Genomic DNA, 24255 nt, shown 5'->3' on the forward strand with positions numbered 1-24255 from the left:
ATCAGTATAATATCTTCATGATAATCAAATGGCCTCTGTTGGCCTTTGAAATAATTAGAGAAGACTGGTGATGCTGTCCGATTTTAAGGAGCCGTAATGGAAAAAAATCATAGATACAATAAATCCTTCTTCTTCTGTGTTTGATGAGGCAAACTTCGGATACTAAGACAAAGCCCTTTACAATGGATTGTGCATAGTTATAAAATGTTCCAGACATGCAGTACTTCTATTTTAATAATAAAGAATTGATGGAAATGTTATTAATGAGAAGATTAGCACATAACTCTTGAACAGACAGTAAGAAAGTAATATTTAGCATCTTTGCTGTGATGGGAAATAACATCTTTGAGGTTTCCAGGCTGCTAGTAGCAGAGCTAAGGTAAGAAAGTATTCAAAAAGTTAAGAACCTTTAAAGCATTTCAGAAGTGCAGGAATGTATCTCTGGTAATAATTAACATTTTTGTTTTATATTTCTCTGCAGTTACTTGAAACATGACGATGGCATCTATTTGCAAAGTTTGTGTGTGTGTGTGTGTGTGTGTGTGTGTGTGTGTGTGTGTGTGTGTGTGTGTGTGTGTGTGTGTGTGAGAGAGAGCTTGTGCATGCATGCATGTGTGTACATGTACACATGACAGAAATTCATGGTCCTTTCAGTGAGGCAGGTGATAGAAAATCAGCTTGTCAAACCATATTGTCTTTTTCGTACTGAAATTGCAGTACAGTGGGGATCAGGGAATTTGCCCTTCTCCATTGTAGTGTGAACTCAGAGTTAGTACATATAATTTGCAGAAGGTGTGGGTGTGTAGAGGGCTTGACCCCTGCAAAAACATTGGTTTATTGTGTTTTTTTTAACATATAAACAGAAATACATTTATCCCGGTCCGCTTCAATAAACACACACCAAATGACATTTGACTACTTTTATTAAACTTCCATAAACATAACTTTACTGAACAATATTTTAAGTTATTGATCACAGCATGAACATCCATATAATCATTTACTAGGGCAGCACACCCCCGCTCACCATAGCCAAATAAGCAGCACCCTCACCTCCATTCACTTACTTTTACTTATCAAGCAGCATGCCATCGTTCACTTTCATTCCCCAAACCACTGAATTAAACATCCAACACCAGAGGGGGAACATACGAAAGGCAAACCAGTCCCTCTTTTCCATGTAAACACCAAACCTATAAAAATAACCACACAATCCTCAATATTCCTAAAAGCGGGAGGGAGGAGAAGTAGCAAGTTCAGGCCACAGTCTGATCCTTTACCCAGTTACACTCACACAAAACCAGTTAAGCCCCTTCTTGCACTTACCTCATTTCCTCCCAACCCTCCTACTTTCAAAATTTAACCTTTCCATCCCCACCACACTAACAGTGTTCCACTACCATCTTAACTCCCATTACTATTCCTTCCTGACCCTCTTCTGAAGATGTCCCTAGACAAATTGGTTTGTTCCCAAACCTCATTTGTCCTGATCCCCTCCAATAAGCACACCACAATAAATGACATTTGATAACCTTGATTAAGCTTCCATAAACATAGCTTTCTTGAACAATATTTTAATTTATTGATCACAGCATGAACATCCATATAGCCATCTACTAGGGCAGCATAAGCCCACTCATCCTAGCCAGATAAGCAGCATTCTTACCTCCACTCCCTTTCTTTTACTTATCAAGCAGTGTCCCATTACTCACTTTCTCATTTACTTTTACATATCAAGCAACATCCCACTGCTCGCTTTCATTCCCCAGCTCATTGAATTAAACATCCAATACCAGAGGGAGGACAGAAGAGAGGCAAACCCTTCCCTCTTCTCTGCCAATCAGCCTGGCGTAGGCTGTTCCCTCTTATTCACTCCAAAACCTTCAGCAAACCTTCCAAAACAAACATAAGCATACACTAAAGAGGTCCAAACCAAAATCATTCAGGTGTACCCCATCTTCTCTGAACCAAACTGGATCCCCGTCATCAACATCCCAATGCCCTATCATATAAATACCCAAAGCACCCAGTTGCCTAACTAGCCTATAATCAACAAACCAATGAACCCTCTCCAGAGCCAAAATAAGAGTGATACTACCTCTGACCACACAATACGCATACCTGGGTGTAACCTCTAAACAGATCCTCGCTTATCCTAACTACCAGCTGTAGCTTCAAAATTATTCCCAGATCGATACCTGCCAAATGTATCACCAGGACTCTAAGGAGCCCAATACTACCTGAAACAATGTAAGCCCAATTGCATGCCATCCGGCCTAACCGCAGCCCCCTTTTGCTACCCAATGGATATACTAATGATGAAAATGCGATTTTCTTTTCTAGAAAATCAATTTAATACTAAGCCAGTCACCGTACCCAATTATCTAATATCAATTGCCATCATCTGTCAGTCTTCACACTATCAATGCTACCCCAATCCTTCAACATATGAACCACAATCCAAGATTTAGCAAAGTCACATAACCCTGCAATCCATGCAGCTATACTAATTGCAACTGAGTCCACCTTGATCAACTGAACTGCCTTACCTTGTTTCCAAGTCTGAATCAAATATCTCAACAACAGTCCTTCCCACCAAACTCTTTCCTTGTCAGGCAGCTGCAACACAAATTTAACAAAATCTTGCAATGCCCTACCATATGTCTTCCTTTTAAAAGCTGCCAGGATTCCTTTACCAAGCAACTGATAATTCCAAACCAACCTGAGACACCTCAGGTCATACCACCACCATATTGTCCGAATAAAAATGAACCCTTTCACCCCACAACTTCTGTTAGACCTTCGATGCCAGCCAAGTTGGAACTAACTCCAAACAGGCAGCATCTCTCCTCTAATCATCCTTCCATCCTTCTGGCCAGTGATCCACAAACCATTCCCCCCAAAATATGCCCCCATTCCAAAACTTCCTGCCGAATCTGTAACAATTGCAAATCCCCTTGAACAACCCAATCCACCTACCAAAAACCATACCATTAAACTGTTCCAAAAGACAACCACAGCACTAAATCAGCACTCACCAATTTATTAACCCACACCCAATGATATTTGCTCCCCCCTTCAACAAAAAAGCCACAAAACCACAAAAGGAATGATCCGGGTGAACTGCCCGAAGCCCGAAGAGCTCCATGACATCCTTAATCCACACCTTGCCCTTGGATTTCCCCACCGAATCTTTTTTTTTCAAACATGTTACCTTTGCATATGTTAAACAAAACAAACCATAGCCTGCATCCCCTAGCAATCCCAGAAAACAATGCCTTGCTTGAATCTTTTAACCTCTGACTAGCCAACAGAACACTCAGTTCCTCACACATCTCCAAAAACACCCGCCTACCTTCCAATGCTTCATCAAACCCTTCACCTATTCTTAAAAGTCATCAAATAAAATACTGCTTCCTGGCAGCCCACCCACTGCTGCCAAATCCAATAGAGAGCAGAGCTAAACCTCTCCAAGTAGCACAAGCCACTGACCATCCCATCAGCTTAGCCTTGTCAAAGTAAAACTTAAATCCAATAACCTTGTCCTTCAATGGTCACTCTTCCTCTTAAACTGGTAATAAACGAAAAATGGATTCAATATCTACCTTCACCAACCATGGGTCCGTAAACTTCCGAATGACCTGCACTGCATCTTCCAAAGATGCATAACTGACTTTTGTGCCATCTCCCGAAATAAAATCATACACAGAATTCCTCTCAGGATAAGAACAATGGTGAATTAAATTAAACTCCCTGCCAACTTCTTAGGAATCCCCCCTCGACAAAGAAACCTTGAAGCTGTTAAAGGGAAGAAATCAAACGGACCCAATAATCTACCTGCCTGCCATTCCTAACCCCGCCAAGCCTTTCAAAATCTCTTCCTTCCCCTGCAAGGAAAGCAGATTCCTACAAAATGACCCCTCCCTTCCCACCCCTGATTTAACAGAAAGTCCCTCAGAAAACCCATCTATTAATTTGACTGCAACTGCTGAATCAGGAAATTGCTTGAACAGCTGACCCAATACCTATACGTTAATGGGAAAATCCATCGCCCAGTCTTCCCTTTGACCCACGAAAGGACATCCCCCTCTCTGCCCCCAAAATTCCTCCTGCCCCAACTACCTTGAAATCCAAGAAACAATAAAGGTAACCTACCTGATTTAGGCTGCTGCGAACTCAAATTAACCAACATGCCTTGCCTTCTGCCACCTGCACAGCTAAATGCATACCCAAACACTTTGAACAGGTGTACAAAATGTACATGCCACCCATGAGCAACACTCCACATTAAAGTTCCAGCGTCAGTTGCCTGACCCCCACTAATGGCTCCAAAGATGTCTGCCATAGTGGCTAGCCAAATGTCAGGATGTTTCACATCCCAAAGCAGTGACTGATCCACCACCTTCCACTTCCAAAACCTCTGATTGTACCACCACCAGGTAGTCCTCATTCACAAATGCTGTGCCTCACAGATTGTGAGAAAATAAGCCAAAAGAGGTAAGGCCAAAGGCGGTATCCTTCTCCAAAGGAACCTAATAAATGAAGTCTAATACCCAGTTGTCCCATGTCCTAGGCCACAGTCTATCTATCCTCCTCTGACCTAAGGCCACTAAAGCCACCAAAGTCTTTATTGTTTGCAGTTTCTGATTCCTTCAGACATTGAACCTCATCCACATCAATTAATTCAAAATATCAAGGTCCTTGTTATTTGCTGTCTCAGCTCCCAGCAAGTAGTGCACCCCTTCTTCATCAACCGATTCAAAAATATCAGTATATTCCCCTTTCCAGATTTTCTGTACAGCCTGTAAAGTATCACTACCTGCACATTGCCCTGTCCTGTTCCTCCAGACACAGTCTCCACCATAGCCATGTTTGCCAACTTCCGTGGTCACTTTGCCTGTGTCGAACTGCCGCCCGCTGCCTTGTTCCTCTGTGGCTGACTTCTCTTGAATTGCAGTGCAGCTATAATATGTAGCTCCAAACACATGATTGATTAACTCAGGCTTTAACTCAATGAACCCACTGTGACAATCCTCCCCTCCCCCCTTTTTTATACAGAGTCAAATCCCTACCTTCCTACCTCTCAGCCTCTTAATGAAATAAATCTGGACAAAATAGGGGGAACAATGAACCAAAATAGGGACAGATTTTAAACATTGCTCCTAGTAGCAGTGTTTGAATACTGTTCTTGATAACAGAGTTTGTGGCAACATACATTTTCTGAAGGATTTAAAGTCTGAAACTCAATATGTATGTCATTATTTGGTGACTTTAATCCTCAGATCCTCCAAGTGACATGCTAGAAACCAAAAGACCAAAACACTCAACGGAATGCAGAAACAAACTTATAAAAAAAAAACATTCACTGGAAAGCAGCAGAAACACCACAAGTAAAATAATTTGTATTTATTCACAGAGATTTAGTGCTTTCATCCAAAGACTTCATCACAACTCCCATAAGGAACAGACCAAAACATAAGGCAAATATCTGGACACTGCGAAAATCTGGACAACCGAGAGGTACCTTGCCTCTGTGAGTTAACAACACAACCATTATCCCAACCCCCACCACATGCCAGCAGATAGTCTGCATGATAAGATCATACCTCCTCACCTCTTAGAGCAAAAAAATTAACAAAATCTGACAATGTAGGAACAAAGGCAAACTTGATTTTATGTGCATCCACTGAGAGACTTGAAGACTGCAATTCAAGTGCCTGCCCTCATCTGTGTACCCCTGGTGCCTTAACTGCAACAATCATCCCAGAGATTCACCGGAAACTAGACCTGTCAACCTCTTAGTGGAAAAAATCTGACAAAGCCAAGTATAATGAAGGACAAAAGCCAGGGACAGATTTTAAATATTGTTCTTATAAACTTGATGGATTAACAGAACTTGTGTTAGCATGCGTAAGTCCAAAACTCAAATGTATCTCGTTGTTTAGTGACTTCAATCCATAGTGATTTACCAGAAAACCACAAATTTTATGATGAACAGACCAAAACATGAGGCAAAATCTGGGCATTCTGTGATAATTAGTACTGTTGAGAGCATGCGCAACTAACAGCCATTAGAAAGCGGTTATGCTTTTACCCATGAATACACTCCTGTACCCGGGAGCCCCTTCAAAAGGAGATCGCCAGCCCTCATTACCCAAACCCCTTTCCACCATGCCTTTATGGATTCATTATTTATGCATTAAAACACTTAACATACGCTGTGCATTTCATTCTAAGTAAAAATCATACACAAGAAAACAAAATATACATTTTACGTATCCACACATTTATGTATGAACATATAGAAACTGGCCTATTCCCAAGCAGACATTGTTGCATTCTTGTAAAATCTGGAGTTATGCTAAATATTTATATTTGAATCAACCAGAGGAAAGCCGATAACTGTTAATAAGTTGATGAGAGATCACGGTATACAATAATGACAAAATGTGAATAAAATTACAGCAGTATACGTCCTTACCAGAAGCACTCAGCATCATTATACTGCTGATCTGCTTAAGAATTTCCTGTGTCTGATAACCATATCTCACTTTGACAGATAGACTGCAGCAGCACAGTTTTCATTAAATAAAGCGCTAACTTTTCTTACACTAACCACAAACGGGGTCCCTAAGTGTAACTAAGAAGCATTTCTACTTTGTAATTATATTGCACGGTTCAAAGCACAGATGACAGCAAAGTATCCTGCACTATGACTATAAAAAATGGCATTTTAATATTCTGCTCCAGCACTTACAGTGCTGCTCTCCTTTTATTCTTCAGATTTATTTACTATTATAGCACATGTGGAAGAGTTTCCCTCACTCCACCACAGAGCAGAGTTAGCATTTCTGACTCCCTGCACAATAAACTAAGCACCAGCAGAGTTACTCACTGTCCCACTTTACTGGAGTGGCATGAGAAAGTAGGAGGATAGCATAATGGTTAAGTTGTTTACCTTATAGTCCCAAGGGGCAGAGATTGATTCTGACATGGGGTAGTGGGCTAGGGTTGAAGTGGCCCACAATGCCAATTAGCCTAGTACTAATCTGTGAAGTATTCTCTTTAAAACAGGAATTAATCAAAAAAATGCTTTTTATGTCACTCACCCAGCAGCACCATGCCTCCCCACATACCTGGAGCCTACCAGCACCAAAATACCTATAGGTCGTCTCAGACCGTAGCACTTGACTCTGCAAATTCACGCCAAAATCTAATCTAGACTCTGATCCCAGTTGCACTCACACAAAACCAGTTAAGCCCTCCTTGCACTTATCTCATTTCATCCCAACCCTCCTACTTTATCAATTTAACCCTTCCATTCCTACCACACTAACCTCCTCCACTACTGTCTTAACTCCCATTACTGTTCCTACCTAACCCTCATCTGAAGATGTCCTTGGACAAATTGGTTTATTCCCAAACCTCATTTAATACAGTTGTAAATAGCAACAATGCAGTTGTAAATAGCAACAATACAATTATAAACAAAAGAATATAGTCTTTTTTTCCAAGAGAAAAAATATATATACCATATATACAACATGCCTGTGAGATATTAACTAAAACAAACTGTGGTACTCCAGAGAGTAAAGTTCAATATAGTAACTAATAATATATGTTATAAAAACAATAACAATTTTGAGAAACAAATTCAGGAGGCAGAGTTGTGCAGAAATAAATCATTTAAAGATAATAATTTTGTTCAAGGATTCTTGACAGTTGTCTTAGGAAATAACATAGAAGTAATCTTGACTGAGGCTAAAATAAAGGATAGTGGTTTAGTGTTTTTTTTGATGGTTTGTGGATTGATGTTTTTGACTATATGAGGATGATGATCTATGTGTCAACATTTCTGCTCATTGACAAATGCGTATGCTTCTATACACACACAAGCATATATATGATGCCCCTGCACTGGCCCAGTAATCCAGGAGCCTCAATCCTCACCACTGGCAACAGTGAGGGATGTGCACAATGGGAGCATGACAAGTACACACACAGTAAAGTACAATTTCCCCTAAGAGCACACATAGATCACTGTCACTCTGGGGCTGGTTTCTCCCCCTTTCTCCAGATTCCCAGTAAGACTCCCCATTGGCACAGCTATAGGGCTAATATCTCAGCTGAGTGGCCAAGCTAAGACCTCCACCAACCTCTCTGTCCAACCAGTGGTTTGTGTCCCTGCCCAAGTAGCTGACATACACATACTTTGAGATTTGATTGATATGCAAATACACACACACACACACACACACACACACACACACACACACACACACACACACACACACCTGGGAAAGGCTGGCAAATATTTACTAGATATGCCCCTTTCTGCCCAAACTATAAGGTAGTACCAGCTGTCACCAGCCAACCTTACTTATCGGGTACTGTACTGCCTTTATAAAGGGTGTCCAATCCTACTGTGTAATGTTACTATTAATCCAAATGGTACTTTTGACCAAGACTTGCAAGGCTATTTAAGAGTGGCATGTGCACTGTCACCAAATACATATTCAAGTACTATAGGAGCTTAAATATGTCTTACAATTATCAGCCACAAAGATAGGTTTAAATATATTTAATAAAAAAATAATAAAAGAGCAAGACAATACTCAGAAAACAAACAGTTACTTCAGAGTTCAAAATCACATGAAATATTTTAAAACAGCATTGCAGGACAGTCTCAAATAAATAAAGAAAACATCTGAACTAATCTTTACTATATCCCTATCTATATCTAAAAGAGATACTCTGCCCTAAGTCTTACTTACAGATAACACGCAGGCAGAATGGCCGAGTGGATGTTTCTAGGTCCAACACAAGATACAAAATGCATATTCTTTCTCTCTCTGACAGAGTTATTAAATTAATATCAAATATTACTGCTGGGTTAGCTTGGATGACATCACTATGTCACCTGACTTCAGTTCCCAGGCTAAAACAGAAACTAATAGAATTTTAACATTTCTGTATGAGAAATACATCTCTCTCAGATCTTTGCTCAGAACTGGAAGTCATAAAACAATAAAACACTTTACAATTTAAACCTAGTAATTACTTTTCTTTCAGGACAATAGAAAACATTTCTAGCTCTAGACATTGTGTCTGCTATTGAACTGAAACTGAGAGATAACATATTTTGTTTATGCCCAGCTTTGCAAGTTAATCTTCTATGTTCCAGAAGGGTATACTGTGGTTACATTCTTGAAGCTCAATACGTAACATACAGTTCTGTATAAATCATATCAATACTCACAAATGACATAGAATTATTTACAAAATTCCAGATAGCTGGTCTGGCAGTGTCACAATATACATATATTATTCTACAGTTTTCCAGCGTTTTTTTAATTGAATGTTTTATTAACATTTTATAAACATTGTATAAAACATAAAATAATCATCAATAACCAAGCAAACCAGTTAACCATTGGAATACATCTAAACATTAATGAAACACAAAAGATCATAAAACTAATGAACTATGTACAACAAATGCAAAAAAAAGAGTTATCACAGATTTAATCTATCCATATTTTATCTACATACACCCAAAAAGATTTTCATTGAACTGAAATAAAAACTGATTTAAGAATAATCTCCACCTCAGTGGAATTTCCAAATGTGACCCCAATAATTTGTATGACAAAAGGATGCATCCTACAAACTGCCATAAGACAGAATAAATAGATTTGTAAGGGGAATTAATCAGTTGTTTTCATTCCCTTGCAAGCAGCATTTTGATTAAACTCCCCAAAATCCATATATCAGTGCTATTGTAAGACTTCTCATTATTCTAGCTATTCCAGCTTCAGCTAATTCTAAATAACCAAAAATGACAACAATGACCCAGACACGCCTCAAGTATATAAATTGCTTCCAGTACACCTGCGCTCTCTCACATTCCCCAAGTATATATATATATGCTGCCTGTGTCCCCCTTCTAAGTTCTCTAACAGATGTTTATATGTAATTTCCTTCCCTAAATGGCTTTCCTGGAGTTTAATACCATCTGTATATTAGTCTGCGTTGTTTATTCTGTAACTGTATACCATCTACTCAACAGTGCCACTGTCTGCAATATTTGCCTTCCTTCGGTTGTCATTATCACTGTCCAACTCTGCTCCAGATTTTTATGCAGCACTTCTGCTTTTTTGCTCCACATTGCTTTGTATATTAAACTTACTCTCCCTTTTTTAACTCCAAACTACTTTCTCCACAGTTTGAAACAAACTTTTAAAGACCAAACCAGGAAACACAAAAAGAACCAGTCCTAGGATACAAATCCAAAAACCACTCTGGAACACTATATACAACATCTCTGTGCATCTTGGTTAATTTTTCTTTTTGCCTCTGGATGAGTCCAGATCATTCCAAGCTGTCATTCCCCCAAACATAATTCCGTCATCTCATATTATCCCCTAATCAGCCCCTGTACTACATCTCCAGAATCCAGTCCTTGTCATGTTTTCCACTTTTTCTAAATTCATGTGGTCTATTTCCTCTTTCTGCAATAAATGAAATATGTTAGGAAGCCCCCATTATTTTTTCATGTTAGGAAGCCCCCAATATTTTCCCATGTTAGAAAGTCCCCATCCTCCTAATGACAGTGGTATTTGTAACTACTCAAAAGCAATTCTACAGCCTTGTTACCCAATTATCCATAAATTAAGTTTCTACTGTATCAGTCCTCTTAGATAACATCTAGAGGTACCTAATCACATATAACATGTGTGACAAAACCATTGTTAAGATTGCCTTAACCCTTTCAGAGATCATTCTTAGCCTTGCAGTCTTATCTCACTATTTGTTATCCTTTCTTTAGAGCAAACTTCTTAAGTTTTCTTCATGGGTGTCCTCCCACATCTGTCCTACCACCATCCCGAAGTATTTGGAGTGTATCCCTGCCTATAACCCATCTCCATTTCTGTGATCAGCATTTCCTGCGTGAACTACAGCTGTTTTCATATTTCACTGCAAGACCTGACCAAAGTGCTGAAGAACTTTCCAGTATTCTCTCCTCCGTCAGATCTATATCACTGCTCATGAAAATGCAGTCAACGGCAAACATCAGGAATGTTTCATATTCCCCCTTATTCCTATCAATGTCTGCAAGGACTCACCATACCAACTAGTTTATTACGCCTGGAGAAAGTGGGCTTCTCTGCATCATCCCCCTCGCTATATGCCCATACTCAGACAGCCCTCCATTCAAACAAACTCTGAAAGCGGGATTATTATACAGCAGCGTTATCCAAGTAATAAATCTGTTGTCTATTCTTCTTTTCCTTAAACAAGAAAACAGGAAGTCCCAGCTGACTGTACTGAATGTCTTTTTAATATCAAAAAACACGAACCCGGCCCTTCTGCACTTCTGCCCATGCTTATCTAAAAGTGCCACAAGTCTCCACCAATTACTGGCTATTGATCTATGTTTAACAAAGCCATTTTGTCTTTCATTTATTAAGGTCAGTAAAATGTTTGCTCAACACTTTGAGTATTTTGAAATTAATTAAATAAATTGGCCTAAAACCCTCTCTCTATATATATGCCCTTATTCCCTCTTTATAGTACTATAATTATAGCCTAATTTGAACATTCCAACATTTGCAAGTTATCTGCTAGGGAATTATACAAATCTGTCATTTTCCCCCCAAAGCATCTTTACCCCACTTATATAGTTCTGCTGGGAACCCATCTATGCCATTGGACTTATTTGCCCTGAAATCCATTATAGCTGCTTTGACATCTTCAGCAAAAATCATCTGATCCATCCAACAATCTACATCCTCTGTTAATGGCATGTCATCTGCAACTTCAAAATCCCAATACAGATAACAATCTCAAGCTTGTTTTATATTAAAGATACAGTAATATTCTCTGAAAGCTTCTCTAAATTCCTTATTAGAACTAATTACTTCCCCCCTAAAGTCTTTACCTGGTTTACAAAATTCTTCTCTTTGCTAGCTCTAAATGATCATGCTACCTAGCTTTGGTCTGCAGTTTTACAGGTTTTGATATACTATGTTTGTGTTATGTTGCACTTTCACCCAGGAATACAGAAACTATGGATACATGTTCACATGATGGCTAATTGGCATGATCATGATAGGACAATGCACCTCAAAGCTAATTTATTTATTGTTATTATTTTCTGACTTTTGTTTACCAGGAAAGTCCAACTGAGTTGAAAGTATCCAGTTTCAGCAGAGGCAAGGAGAGAAAAGCTCCAGTGTATCATACATTAAAAGATGTAATTCATTTTCTCAGTAGTAGGTTAGATAACAGAGGAGATCCAGAAACTTTAAGATGTATTCCTTAATATACAACATGGGCATTGTATATCATAACAGTTTAAAACTGAAGAGGAATAGGTTATGCAGACATCATTAATATGCTATGAACTGTGTCAAAATGTATTCAATGGAGTAATTTGGTAGTCAGAGTGGTTAGAGGGAATAGATACAGTAGAATGGAGAACAGAGAAAAGATTGTTGCGGTAGAGATAAATGATGGCAACACAGTCTTGGCTAGTCAGCTAAGTATGAGAAGAGGAGAGAAGGCATTGAGACTTTTTTTTTCATTTGTTTACTGTGCTTGGAAATGCTTAGGAGTTGTTTGTTCTCAGACCTCAGGATTCTATTGAGGATGTAGGAGTGCAGAATTGAATTTAGAGCAAAGGGTGCAGTGGGTTTAAAGATTAGATTGTGTGTTAAGGTGAGTTGTAGGTGCGAAAGGTGGTGAGGGGGTTCAAGCCATTTGAGAAATTGGAGAGCAACACAATGATGGGTGCTGTATGTGCTACCAATAGCAAATTTGAAAATGTGATTGTAACAGGATTCTTGTTTTGTTTTAGAGAGTGCTGTAAGTTGATTAGAATGGAGGCTCCATATAGAAAGGAAGGTAGTAGAAAAGTGTTGGGCAGAGTAGTTTTTGGTAGGTGTAGTTAGAAATTATTGATTTTTTTAACATTATATTGTATATGAAGATCAAATTTTAGTTTATTGTCTATAGTCATACCTAATAGATGTGTATGGGGAATTAAGTCCATCAGTGTATTGTTAAGGGATGGAATTTTTTTCAGTTGGTGTTCTTATGGGGAAGTGTCTTTGGAACAAAATTAAACAGCTTGTTTTTTTTTTTCACTAAATGCTGGGCATTGGTAAGCTGCACCTCAGTTGAGGAGAAAGCCTCCTGTGTTATTTTTTGTAGGTGAGACACACTGGCAGATGAACCGATAATAGTGGAGTTGTCAGTATATTGGATAAGAGAGCCTTGTGCAGAAGAGGTATGAGAAGGATTCCAAGGATGAATCCATGTGGGACTCCGGTGGTATTATATAGATATGGAGATTGAACACACTGCCATTTTACTGATTGTTGTCTGCCAGAATGGTAACTAATGAACCAGAGAATGGAGGGGGATGAAAGTCCTAGAAGGAATAGCTCATGTATGAGTCGAGAGTGGGAAATGGTATCAAAGGCCTTGGAGAAGTCAAGAAATACTGCTAAGAACAATTTTCCAGAGTCCCTAGCCTTATTTACAATATCCATGAAGTACATTAAGGTAGTTCTAGTACTGTGGGATGGCCAAAAGGCAGGACAGGGTGAGGGGTTTGGTGACCACTAATACACTGACATACTGATTAACAATGTCATAGGAAGCAGTTTAGTAAGAAGGATACTAACTAATTAAGGAATATGCTGGTGAAAGCAACATGGACTACATAAGGATGAGCATATCATGACAGTGATAACATGACCTGAGGAAACCACTAGCATGTATGTAGTATTCTTTCAACTACTCACATATACATGCTCAAGGTCATGCTACTACAAGAACTGCCGATACCCACAATAGGGGCTTTTCATCCAAGTCCCTACCAGTTTATTATTATTAATGGGAAAGAAATTAGTGTTTAGGACAGTCAGAAAGAGAAAAAGCAAACTGAAAAAAAATACAGAAGTCTAAGGGTAAGAAAAGACTGGGATGGGGGTGTGGAAGCAAGGGTATATTTTTGTGAGACAGTTGCACTTTTTCAAGAAGATTATTGATGAAAATGTGTGCAGGAAAAAGGATATGGAAATGAAAGTGGTGGCAGCTGAATAAAACATGGAACCCAGACAAAGACTGACAAAGAATTGTTGACATAAAAGTGGAGAACACAGAGGAAAGACACAGACAGAGAAGAAGATAAATGGAGACAGTGAAGACTGGACTGCAAGCTGGAGACGAAAGTGAAACACAAGGTAGAGGAACAGCATGGAGGGAAATAGGGTGCAGTGATAACTGCACCCTATGAGGAACAGCATGGAGGGAAATAGGGTGCAGTGCTAACTGCACCCTATGAGGAACAGCATGGAGGGAAATAGGGTGCAGTGCTAACTGCACCCTATGAGGAACACCATGGAGGGAAATAGGGTGCAGTGCTAACTGCACCCTATGAGGAACAGCATGGAGGGAAATAAGGTGCAGTGATAACTGATTTTATAATTGCCCAGTGTTGCACCCTGACAGAGGTCAGTCACCTCTGTGATTGCCCTCTGCACTGGATACAGCCACTTTTGGCCTAAGCAGGACCAGGCAACAGTGCAACTCTCTTAGTTACATGAGGATGGACAATGTGGCCATCAAGTTACTGGTCTACCACTACCATTGCCACATACTCCATCTCCCACCTGGTAAAATATTGTGACTCGTTGATGGCTTCCCAGAGGGTGAGACAACACCCCCTAGTGACCAAACACCAGAAAATACTACAGAACCCACCAGGTCACCTGCTACTGAATGACATTTGTCATCCTGTGGAGAGATAGACCTGAAGATAGCTGAAGACCTGACAAGGGATGGCAGGGCAGGATGATGCTCTGAGACTCTGAGAATTTTAGAGATTACTATACACGTATTTTTCAATACTACTATACATTTATTTTATTTTACATTTGTTGACCGGGCTAGTCTAGCTGGATATATATCCATTTTCAGTAGAGGCCCGGGGAGAAAAACTCCACACAGATATACAAAAATATAAAAAGTATAAAAAAATATTGTTACATGGTAAATACAGGATTAATAAACCAAAATAAAACAGGAAGTTTTTACATTTCAAAGATCAGAACACAATTAAGAAAAGTAACAGTGAATATAATATTGCTTAAGAAAGCTAAAACAGTTATAATAACCAAATGGAACAGGAAGTTTATACATTTCAGAGATCAGAACACATTAAGAAAAGTAACAGTGAACATAATATTGCTTAAGTAAGCTAAAACAGTTATAATACTATAAGAGTTATGTACAATGGATCACAACAGGTTCAAGGATATAAGCAATAAGTTGATTAGAGTTTAAATAGTGTCAGTCATAATACAAGATTGAGTATTTAAATGTTTGAAACTTTGGTTAGAAGAGGAAGAAACAGGGGTGGAGATGGTTGTTAGTCAGGATTACTACAAGGGCATAGCCAGTGCATTTGGAGGTGTTTTTTGAGTTTTTGTTTAAAGAGTGGCAAGGATGTAATTAGTGTTAGTTCATTGGGTAACGGGTTCCATTTTTTTCCTGCTGTATTTGTAAACAGAGAGTCACCAGCTGTATTATTAGACTTTGCTATGCTAGCAAGGAGTTTGTTAGAAGAACGTAAGGAGTTCAGATTATTATATGGGACTAAGAGTTTTGAGAGTATAGAGGTATTATTGGGTTGGTAAAATATTTTGTGGGCCATTGTGAGTTGGGGGATTATCAGATGGTTTTGGAATTCCAGCCAGTCTAGTTGCCTAAGATTAGAACAGTGGTGAGTTCTGAAGGGATTGCCAGTAGCGAATCTGGCAATATTATTGTAGGAAGTTGCTAATTTGTTGAGGTTAGTTTTTTTGAGGTTGGTAAATATAGGTGAGGCACACCGAAGGGTTGAGATAAGATGGGAGTGAGCGATCTTGGCTCTGGCTGTTGTGGTTAAAAATGGTTTTATTCTATATAATGATCCTATTTTTCTGTTGACTATTTTAATGGTGTTGTTTATATGATGATCAAATGTGAGGTTATTGTCAATGGTTATTCCTAATAGTTTGGTGGTAAAGTCAGGGTAAATGACAGTGCCATTATTTGATGAGACTGAGAAGTTTAAGGGGGTGGACCTAGTAGTGGGTGTAAAGAGAAGGAGTTTTGTTTTTTTGGCATTAATAAGGAGGCAACGTTTGGTAAACCATGTTTCTACAGTGTTGAAAACATTTTGAGTAAGAGAATATAGTTCAGATGGAGAGGTTGCTGAGCATATTAGTGTGGAGTCATCTGCATATTGAATACAGGTGGCTTGAGGAATTGCTACATGTAGATCATTAATGAATAAAGAGAAAAGAAGTGGATCAAGAATGGAGCCCTGAGGGACCCCGATAGTGACAGGTAAAAAGGAAGAACTTTGATTTTCCCAGAGAACTGCCTGTTGCCTATTGCTGAGGTATGATCTAAACCATTTAATAGCCAGAGAATCAAAGGAGAGAGATTCAAGAATATTGATTAGGAGGGTATGGTTAACCATGTCGAAAGCTTTAGAGAGGTCGATGAAGAGTGCAGATGAGAGTATGTTTTTGTTGCGGTTTCTATTGATGGTATCTGTGAAGGATAGGAGGGCAGTAGTGGTACTATGTGATGGCCTAAAGCCATGCTGATAGCTTGCTATTAAGTTATGTATAGAGATGATGTAAAAGTTGTTGGTGAATGCATTTCTCCAGAATTTTCGCTAAGGGTGATAAGAGAGCAATTGGCCGATAGTTAGAGTACTCATTAGAGTTCCCACCTTTATGTAAGGGGATAATATGGGAGATTTTCCAAATATCTGGGACGGTTCCTTCTTGGATTGTCCTATTTATAAGTATAGATATAGGGTAGGCAATTACTTTAGCTGCTATTTGGAGATATTGGGACGGAAGTTTGTCGGCGGATGGAGTACATGGCCTGAGTTTATGAATAAATTTATAGATGAGAGAAGTAGAGATGGGTTGTAGTTTGAAGTTAGAGTAAGAGTGTGGTAAATTGATGGGAAGGTTGGAGTTTTCAGAGATAAGTTGCCTAGCTAGAGATTGTATAGTGTCAGTGAAGAAAGAGTTAAAGGTACTGGCAGTTTGATGTGGAGTGTTTGGATCTGCGTCAAGTGGGGTGGGTGTTCAGGAGTTACCTGGGGAAAGGAGCTTATTTATGCAAGACCAGAACATTTGAGGATTATTTTGATGAGTTTGTTGAAGTTTACAGTAGTAGTTTTTTTTGTCTGTAAGTATTGCGTTTTTTGTACTATTTCTAAGCTGCCTAAAATGGAGATGATCAGAGCTATTTCTGTTAGATCTCCATTTGGCCCAGACTTTGTTCCTAAGTAGAATTTGATTTCTAGTTTCATTTGAGAGCCAAGGGGCTGGGTTGGGCTTCATTCTGATGGAACGTATAGGAGAATGCTGATCAAGAATAGATAAGAATGCAGTGTTAAAATACTTTACAGCCTCTTCAAGTGGAAGGGATTTTAAAAGGTTCCAGTTGCATGCTCTAAGCTCAGTTTGAAATAATTCTGTGTTAAAGTGTTTGGTAGAGCGTGCTATCCTAAAGGTGGGGGGGTTTGGAAAGTCTTTCTTTTCTCTTGTTATGTAGGTCAAAGAATGATCACTTACATCATCTGGTAGAGTTCCTACTTTGTAAGTTTGTTTTACTTTGTTTATGAGTATCCAGTCTAAGGTACTCTCTTTTTTATTAGGTTTGTTAATTCTTGTTGTAGAGGTTATGGTTTGGTTAAAGCCATGCAGGTTGATATGAAAGGTAGGATTTTCAGCATTAACACTTTTTCAGTCAATGTTAAAGTCGCCTAGTATTATTGTTTCTTGGGGGTAAGTAGAAGACACCCAGCTAAGAAAAGCCTCTAATGTAGTTATATTACTGCCAGGTGGTATGTAAATACAGATAATGTATAAAGATTTGTTAGCGTTGATTTGGAGCTTAGTTATGAGGACTTCTGCGTTGCTATCCTGGGTTGCATAAGATGGTAGGGTAGAGATGTGAAGTCCATTTTTAAATAGAATTGCTTCTCCACCACCTTTACGTTTTGTTCGGTCTAGTCTTACTATATTATATCCTTGGGGAATAATTTCATTATCTTTTGTTTCAGGTTTTAACCAAGTCTCAGTGAGGCAGAGGATATCAAAGGAGTGAATAGCTAGGAGGGCATGAAGGTGAGGTACTTTATTATTGATGCTTTGGATATTCAGATGCCCTATAAGGAGAGAATTATTGAGTTTAGGGTGAGTTGTTTGGATAGTAGGGCTGGTAGGGCCAGGGTTGGGGTGGATGTCGCCATCTATTAAGGAGGGGTTATTTGTGTTTGTTGCAGGATTATTTCTAAGGTAAGTTAGAAGTTTCAATTTTTTGTCTGAGGGTAGGTTATGTTTAATATGGGAGAGTCTGTGGTATTTAGGTAGTAGGTATCTGGGAGTGGAAGTTATGTTAGAATGTCTATGTAGGGATATGTGTGTATATATTGTAGTTTGTAATACATGTATGTATGTAGTACGTAAGTAAGTATGTAGTACATAATAATCACAAAGAATTTTTATTATGTATCTTATTTAATATATTTTTTAGAAAATTTACATGTATTGGGTAGATCATTCTATTTATTTACTTATTTTATAAATATTTATTATGTATTTATTAACATTTTAACATAATTTTTTAGGTTTTATAAAGTATGTATTAGGACCTTGTTATTAATGGTTTGAAATAGTTTTTATAATATGATTACTGTTAAATGTATTTAACAAAAAGCATTAAAACTGTCTGCTTATGAATTATACTAGCACTAAAGCTGTAGTAATTAATGGCCAGCCTATAAGAATCTAAGAGTAATTAACCAATGGATTAACAAGAGGTGTTATTTATACAGAGGATGAGTTTGACAAAACAGATTCTGATGAAGTCTCCATACAGGAGATGAAAGCGCTTAATCTGGAATTAATCTGGAATTTTATTTATTTTTATTTTTATTATTAGTATAACAATAAACTGGAATTTAGAATTATTGATTGTTCCTCAGTAGTATACCAAAGTCCAACCAATTTCCACTAACAGAAGAGGAAAGCCTTTATTGTTACTGGACTGCGCCTGCATTTTTTCTTTTGTTTGAACAGAATGAAGCCAATGCTATGGACAATGAACTAAAAATAAATGAACTCAAGCAAAAGCTTCAGACCAGCAACTGCACTATTAAAGAATTGCAACAAAAATGGTAGACTTAGAAGCCAGAAGCAGGTGCAATAACCTCATCATAAGAGGAATTCCAGAGACCTTTGAATATGCACAACTCAGTCCAATAATCAAAGAAATACTGAGCTCTCTCTTGAACAATAAAGACCTCATCAATGACATAGTAATAGAAAGAGCCCACAGAGCTATAAGGCGTGCACAAACAAATACATCTCCAAGGCAAATATATATCAGACTGTTAAACTCAGCACATGTACAACAAATATTAGCAGCATATAAAGCTAAGAAGAACTTAACATGGAGAGCACACAAAATCACTATAACTCAAGATCTCCCATTTGTAATTAAGCAAAGCCACCAGAAACTTATAAAAAGCAAGATTCGTTTTCAAATGAAATACCCTGCTACCTTAATTTTCTATCACAAAGATGAAAAACGTTACCATGGACTATCAGTGCATATTGCTTACCACCCTTTGCAAAAATGAAGCTTTCCACACAGCTAGCACTAAATTTCATAATATTTTAATTCTTCATAAAATCCAGTAGATAGTTCTTGAGAACTATTAAACAATATATTAAACACCTATCTGCAATTTCTTGACACATTACTTATTAAAAAATATTCAATTCTATATATGTCAAATTAGTAATTGCTAATTAACCAGGAGTCAAATATAGAATCCTCTGATTATTATTAATGTAGTTAGAAAAACACATATTAAAAAGAAAACAGATGAACATGGTCTGTTCACCAATATCCAACACCACAAATGTAATGTGTTCTGTTACCATTCATGCAGGTATGAGCTTCATAGTATAGCCTTGGTCCAGTGCGCACTGTGTAAAATTGTGATTCAGAGACAGTTACCCTTGATTGGTTCATTAGCATAACTGCTATGATAACAACCTCAAAATACTCCACAAACATTGTGCTCATTGCACTTTGGAGTCTGCTACAGTGAAGCAGAGGAAGTGGTGACTACAAACTACACACGCTGAGGATGCACAGATCTACAACTTCTCTGAAACATGCTCAGGGTATAGTTACAGGACATGTGAGAGGAATGTGTGGGTAGAATCTTTGCTGTTGTACTGCTGCTGTGGTTGTTGTTGAGGGGCTTATCAACATCTGACTGTTGACTGGGGGTGGTGACTACCAAAGAAGTTGTTAGTGCACTGTGAAGTGTACTGCCACAGTCCTTTACCCAGGGCAGCATTAAGTATATTGAATGCAGATAGGGGATACAGGCCTTCTAAGGAAGTAGAAGGTTTGTTTCTGTAGAAGGATTGAGATTGCTTTCTAAAATGTGTCTATCAGTTGGGTCAGTAATTACTTTTTGGAATATTTTCCTCTTTTGTTGGTTGGGGGAACTTCTTTTCAAAATGTGTATCTCTGCTAGTTGGGTGGGGGAATTGCTTTTCAAAATGTGTCTCTGTCTGCTTTTAGTTGGAGGGATTTCTTTAGACAATGTCTCTGTCTTGTTGGTCATAGGGGATGTGGAGACTCTAAAAGCAGTTATATGAACAGTGGTATGCTAAATATGCAACATGCTGTGCATGCCAAATGCAGTATTTCTTATATGCATGTGTAGCACTCTACCTGGGCGCCATTGCATATGCTGAAAGCAACATATTTAGGGATGGCTTGAACTGGGGTTCAACCTCATGTTATACTGCATGGCTAAAAAGTCAGTGATCATGTTGTTAAAATACCTGTTGTTTGACTGAAACTATTTGTCTTGGGGGGATGGCGGACATCAAAAGGTAGATGGCATGTAGGTAACAAGTGCTGCAGACTACCTTCAGGTAAGACAGGAAGGGTACAGGTGAGCACAGCTGTAGTCATCTAGTGTGGCAGGGGTTGTATGTATAATTTGTTAGAGCATGTTTGGGTGCAAAGACATCAAATTACACTGCCACATCAGGTTTCACAGGTACATGTTTACACTGAGGTGGAGCAGAGGCACAACTGTGACCATTGACAAACAGCAGCCCTTTGGCAGTCACCTGCTACAGTGGCCTGTGCCACTGGATGAGTCAGATGTTGCACTGTGGTCTCTACGGACTGCGGGATATGACACTAAAAGGTAGGTGCAGCAGATGCAACTGAACAGAAACTTGATATGTGTACATCTTCACATTTGCAGGCCAAGAGAGCCCCAAAAGAAAGAACATGAACAGAGAAGTTCACTCAGGCAGAGACAGACATCTCAGTGCACGCCTTCTGTGGACACAGCTGGGTAATCCTACAAATCACAAGATTGGCTGGGTCTTGAATATTGTAACAGAGAAAAATGAACAGGAAGTGGGATCTTCATAAAAGGGCAGGAGTAAATTACACAGACAAAATGGAAATTGTGGGAACAATATATGTAGAAAAATGTTTGTGTTTAAAAAACGTTTGAATGGGCCTTCAGAGTACATGTATGGCAGGCCACAGATGCAGATGTAAATGGTGTCAGTGGCCATAACAGGTGAAACAATTAAGTAGTTCTTAGGGTCAACAAAATGATACACCATGTCCACACCAAAGCAACCAATTGTGCATGGGAAAAGATGGCTACAGGTAGGGTAGTCCACCTACAAAGACATCTCTTATAGATACAGAGTAGATTCTGGTATCTCTATATGGAGTGATATACTGCTGCCTCATATCATGTGAAGGACTTGACATTGGCTTAGAACTTTACCTGTCAGCATGACTACCAGTGAGCAATGCCCCAGGTGGGTATGCCTTTTCATATAACCATGTTGTGCAACAAGCCAGAGGCAGAATCAATGATACAGCAAACATGATGATATCATCTGAACAGTCATGTTAACACTTCAGCTGCTATGTGACTTTGCACAAAGTAATTGGATTTATATTTTTTCATGCCACACTGTTTTTCAGCATACCTTCACTGGACTCTGGGATAACACTAGGGTGCAACTGTCTGCTTTCACAGATGATTTGCTGTATGAGTCTTCCACCACAGAATTTGGCATGCCGCATGATGAGAAAATATCTGAACCAGATGATGGCAGACATAACACAGTACAGTCTGTGAACACAGTGCCACTGTCAAGCATGGGTACCATGGTGGGCATATTACCCTGGCCTACCCTTCCTCTGACACAGCTCATTTGGCCATGCAACCCACCCCTGACTCATAGCTAAGCAGTGTAGGATGGGATTCTCTGACACAGCAGCCAAGGGTGCACCCTCATCTCTTGCACATCAGGAATACGTGGCTGCTGGTAGCTCCCATGACTATGGAGATGAATGCGTCAGTGTTCTGGTGGCTGCCAATGTCTCGATTACCCCCACAAACCTGAGTTTAGTGTCTTCATGGTAATTACACAATGTATTTGTAGGCAGTGATATGTGCACAGGGTGACACTACCTTGGCCATTGCATAGCTGTTTAGTGTGGCACATAGGAAGCTTGATAACAATGTTGAGGGCTTTGTTATTATAGATGGCACTTTTGAAATGCACCATGGGGAGTTGGTATCCTCCAGCAGTCCATGGACTGCAGCATGCCATTGGCATCATTACTCTTGTAGTTGATCCTATTCTGTTTTCACTGTGGGATGGTTAGGGAATGGTCTAGGTCCCATAGTGCCACATTGTCATTGCCTGCTACCAGTGTTGAGGGCACTGCAGCCTGCCATCTATGTACATCATATCATAGAGATTACTAGGTTAACTGCTCTGGAGCCTTTCTAAGCCTAGAGATTCATGCCCTATTTTGCCCAATTATCAGTGTCCATGGACTAAAATGACTTTCATAAATGCCTGTGCCTTAAGAAATCTAAAAACTGCCTGTCTCCGTAAGAGCCACAGGTGACAAGCCAGGAGTGAGTTTGCAATTTCCCATCCATTAGTCCAAATTACATTTGAATAGGATAAGGGAATAGCTCTGTGATGTCCTTGCATTGGCCCGTAATCAAGGAACCTCAATCCTCACCACTGGCAACAGTGGGGAATGTACACACTGGGAGGATGACAAGTACACACACAGTAAAGTGCAAATTCCATTAATAGCACAAAGAGATCATAGTCAGTCTTGGGCTGGGGTCTCCCTGTTTCTTCAGATCCCTAATAAGACTCCCCACTGGCACAGCTATAGGGTTGAGATCTCAGCTGAGAGGCCAAACCAAGATCTCCAGTACCCTCTCTGTCCAACCAGTGCTTTGTGTCCCTGCCCAAGTAGCTGACATACACACTCTTTGAGATTTGATTCATATACAAATACACACATACACAAACACACACACACACAAACACACACACACACACACACACACACACACACACACACACACACACACACACACACACACACACACACACACAGACACACACATAGGGAAGGCTGGCACAGTTTACTAGCTATGCCCCCTTCTGCCCAGACTATAAGGTAGTTCCGACTGCCACCAGCCAACTGTTATCAGCTACTTTAAGGCCCTTAACAAAGAGTGTCCAATCTTACTATGCAATGTTAGTATTAATCCAAATGGTAGTCTGACCAAGAGCAAGGCTATTTGGAGTGGCCTGTACAGTGTCACCAAACAGATATACAAGTACTCTAAGAGCCTAAATATCTCTATACAGACCAGCCACAATTAAAAGGTTTAAATATATTTACTAATAAATAATAAAAGAACAAGACAATATTCAGTAAGTAATCAGTTACATCAGAGTTCAAAATCACAGAAAATATTTAAAACAACATTGCAGGACAGTCTCAAATAGATAAAAAAAACATCTAAGCTACACTTTACTATATTCCTATCTGAATCCAAAAGAGTTGCTATGCCCTAAAAACTTACTTACAGCAAGGCAAGGTGACAGGACGTTTCCCGCTGATGTTGTCAGGTCAAAGACAAATACAAAATGCACAGTCTCTCTCTGACAGAGTTCTTAAATTAATATCAAATATTACTGCTGGGTTAGCTTGGATGACATCACTTTTTGTCATTAGACAGTATGATGACCCAGAAGGTAAAACAATAAAGCATAGAACCGA

The sequence above is a fragment of the Protopterus annectens genome, chromosome 9.part0, assembly GCF_019279795.1.
Source record: "Protopterus annectens isolate FY-2018-M chromosome 9.part0, PAN1.0, whole genome shotgun sequence".
NCBI classification, from domain to species: domain Eukaryota; kingdom Metazoa; phylum Chordata; order Ceratodontiformes; family Protopteridae; genus Protopterus; species Protopterus annectens.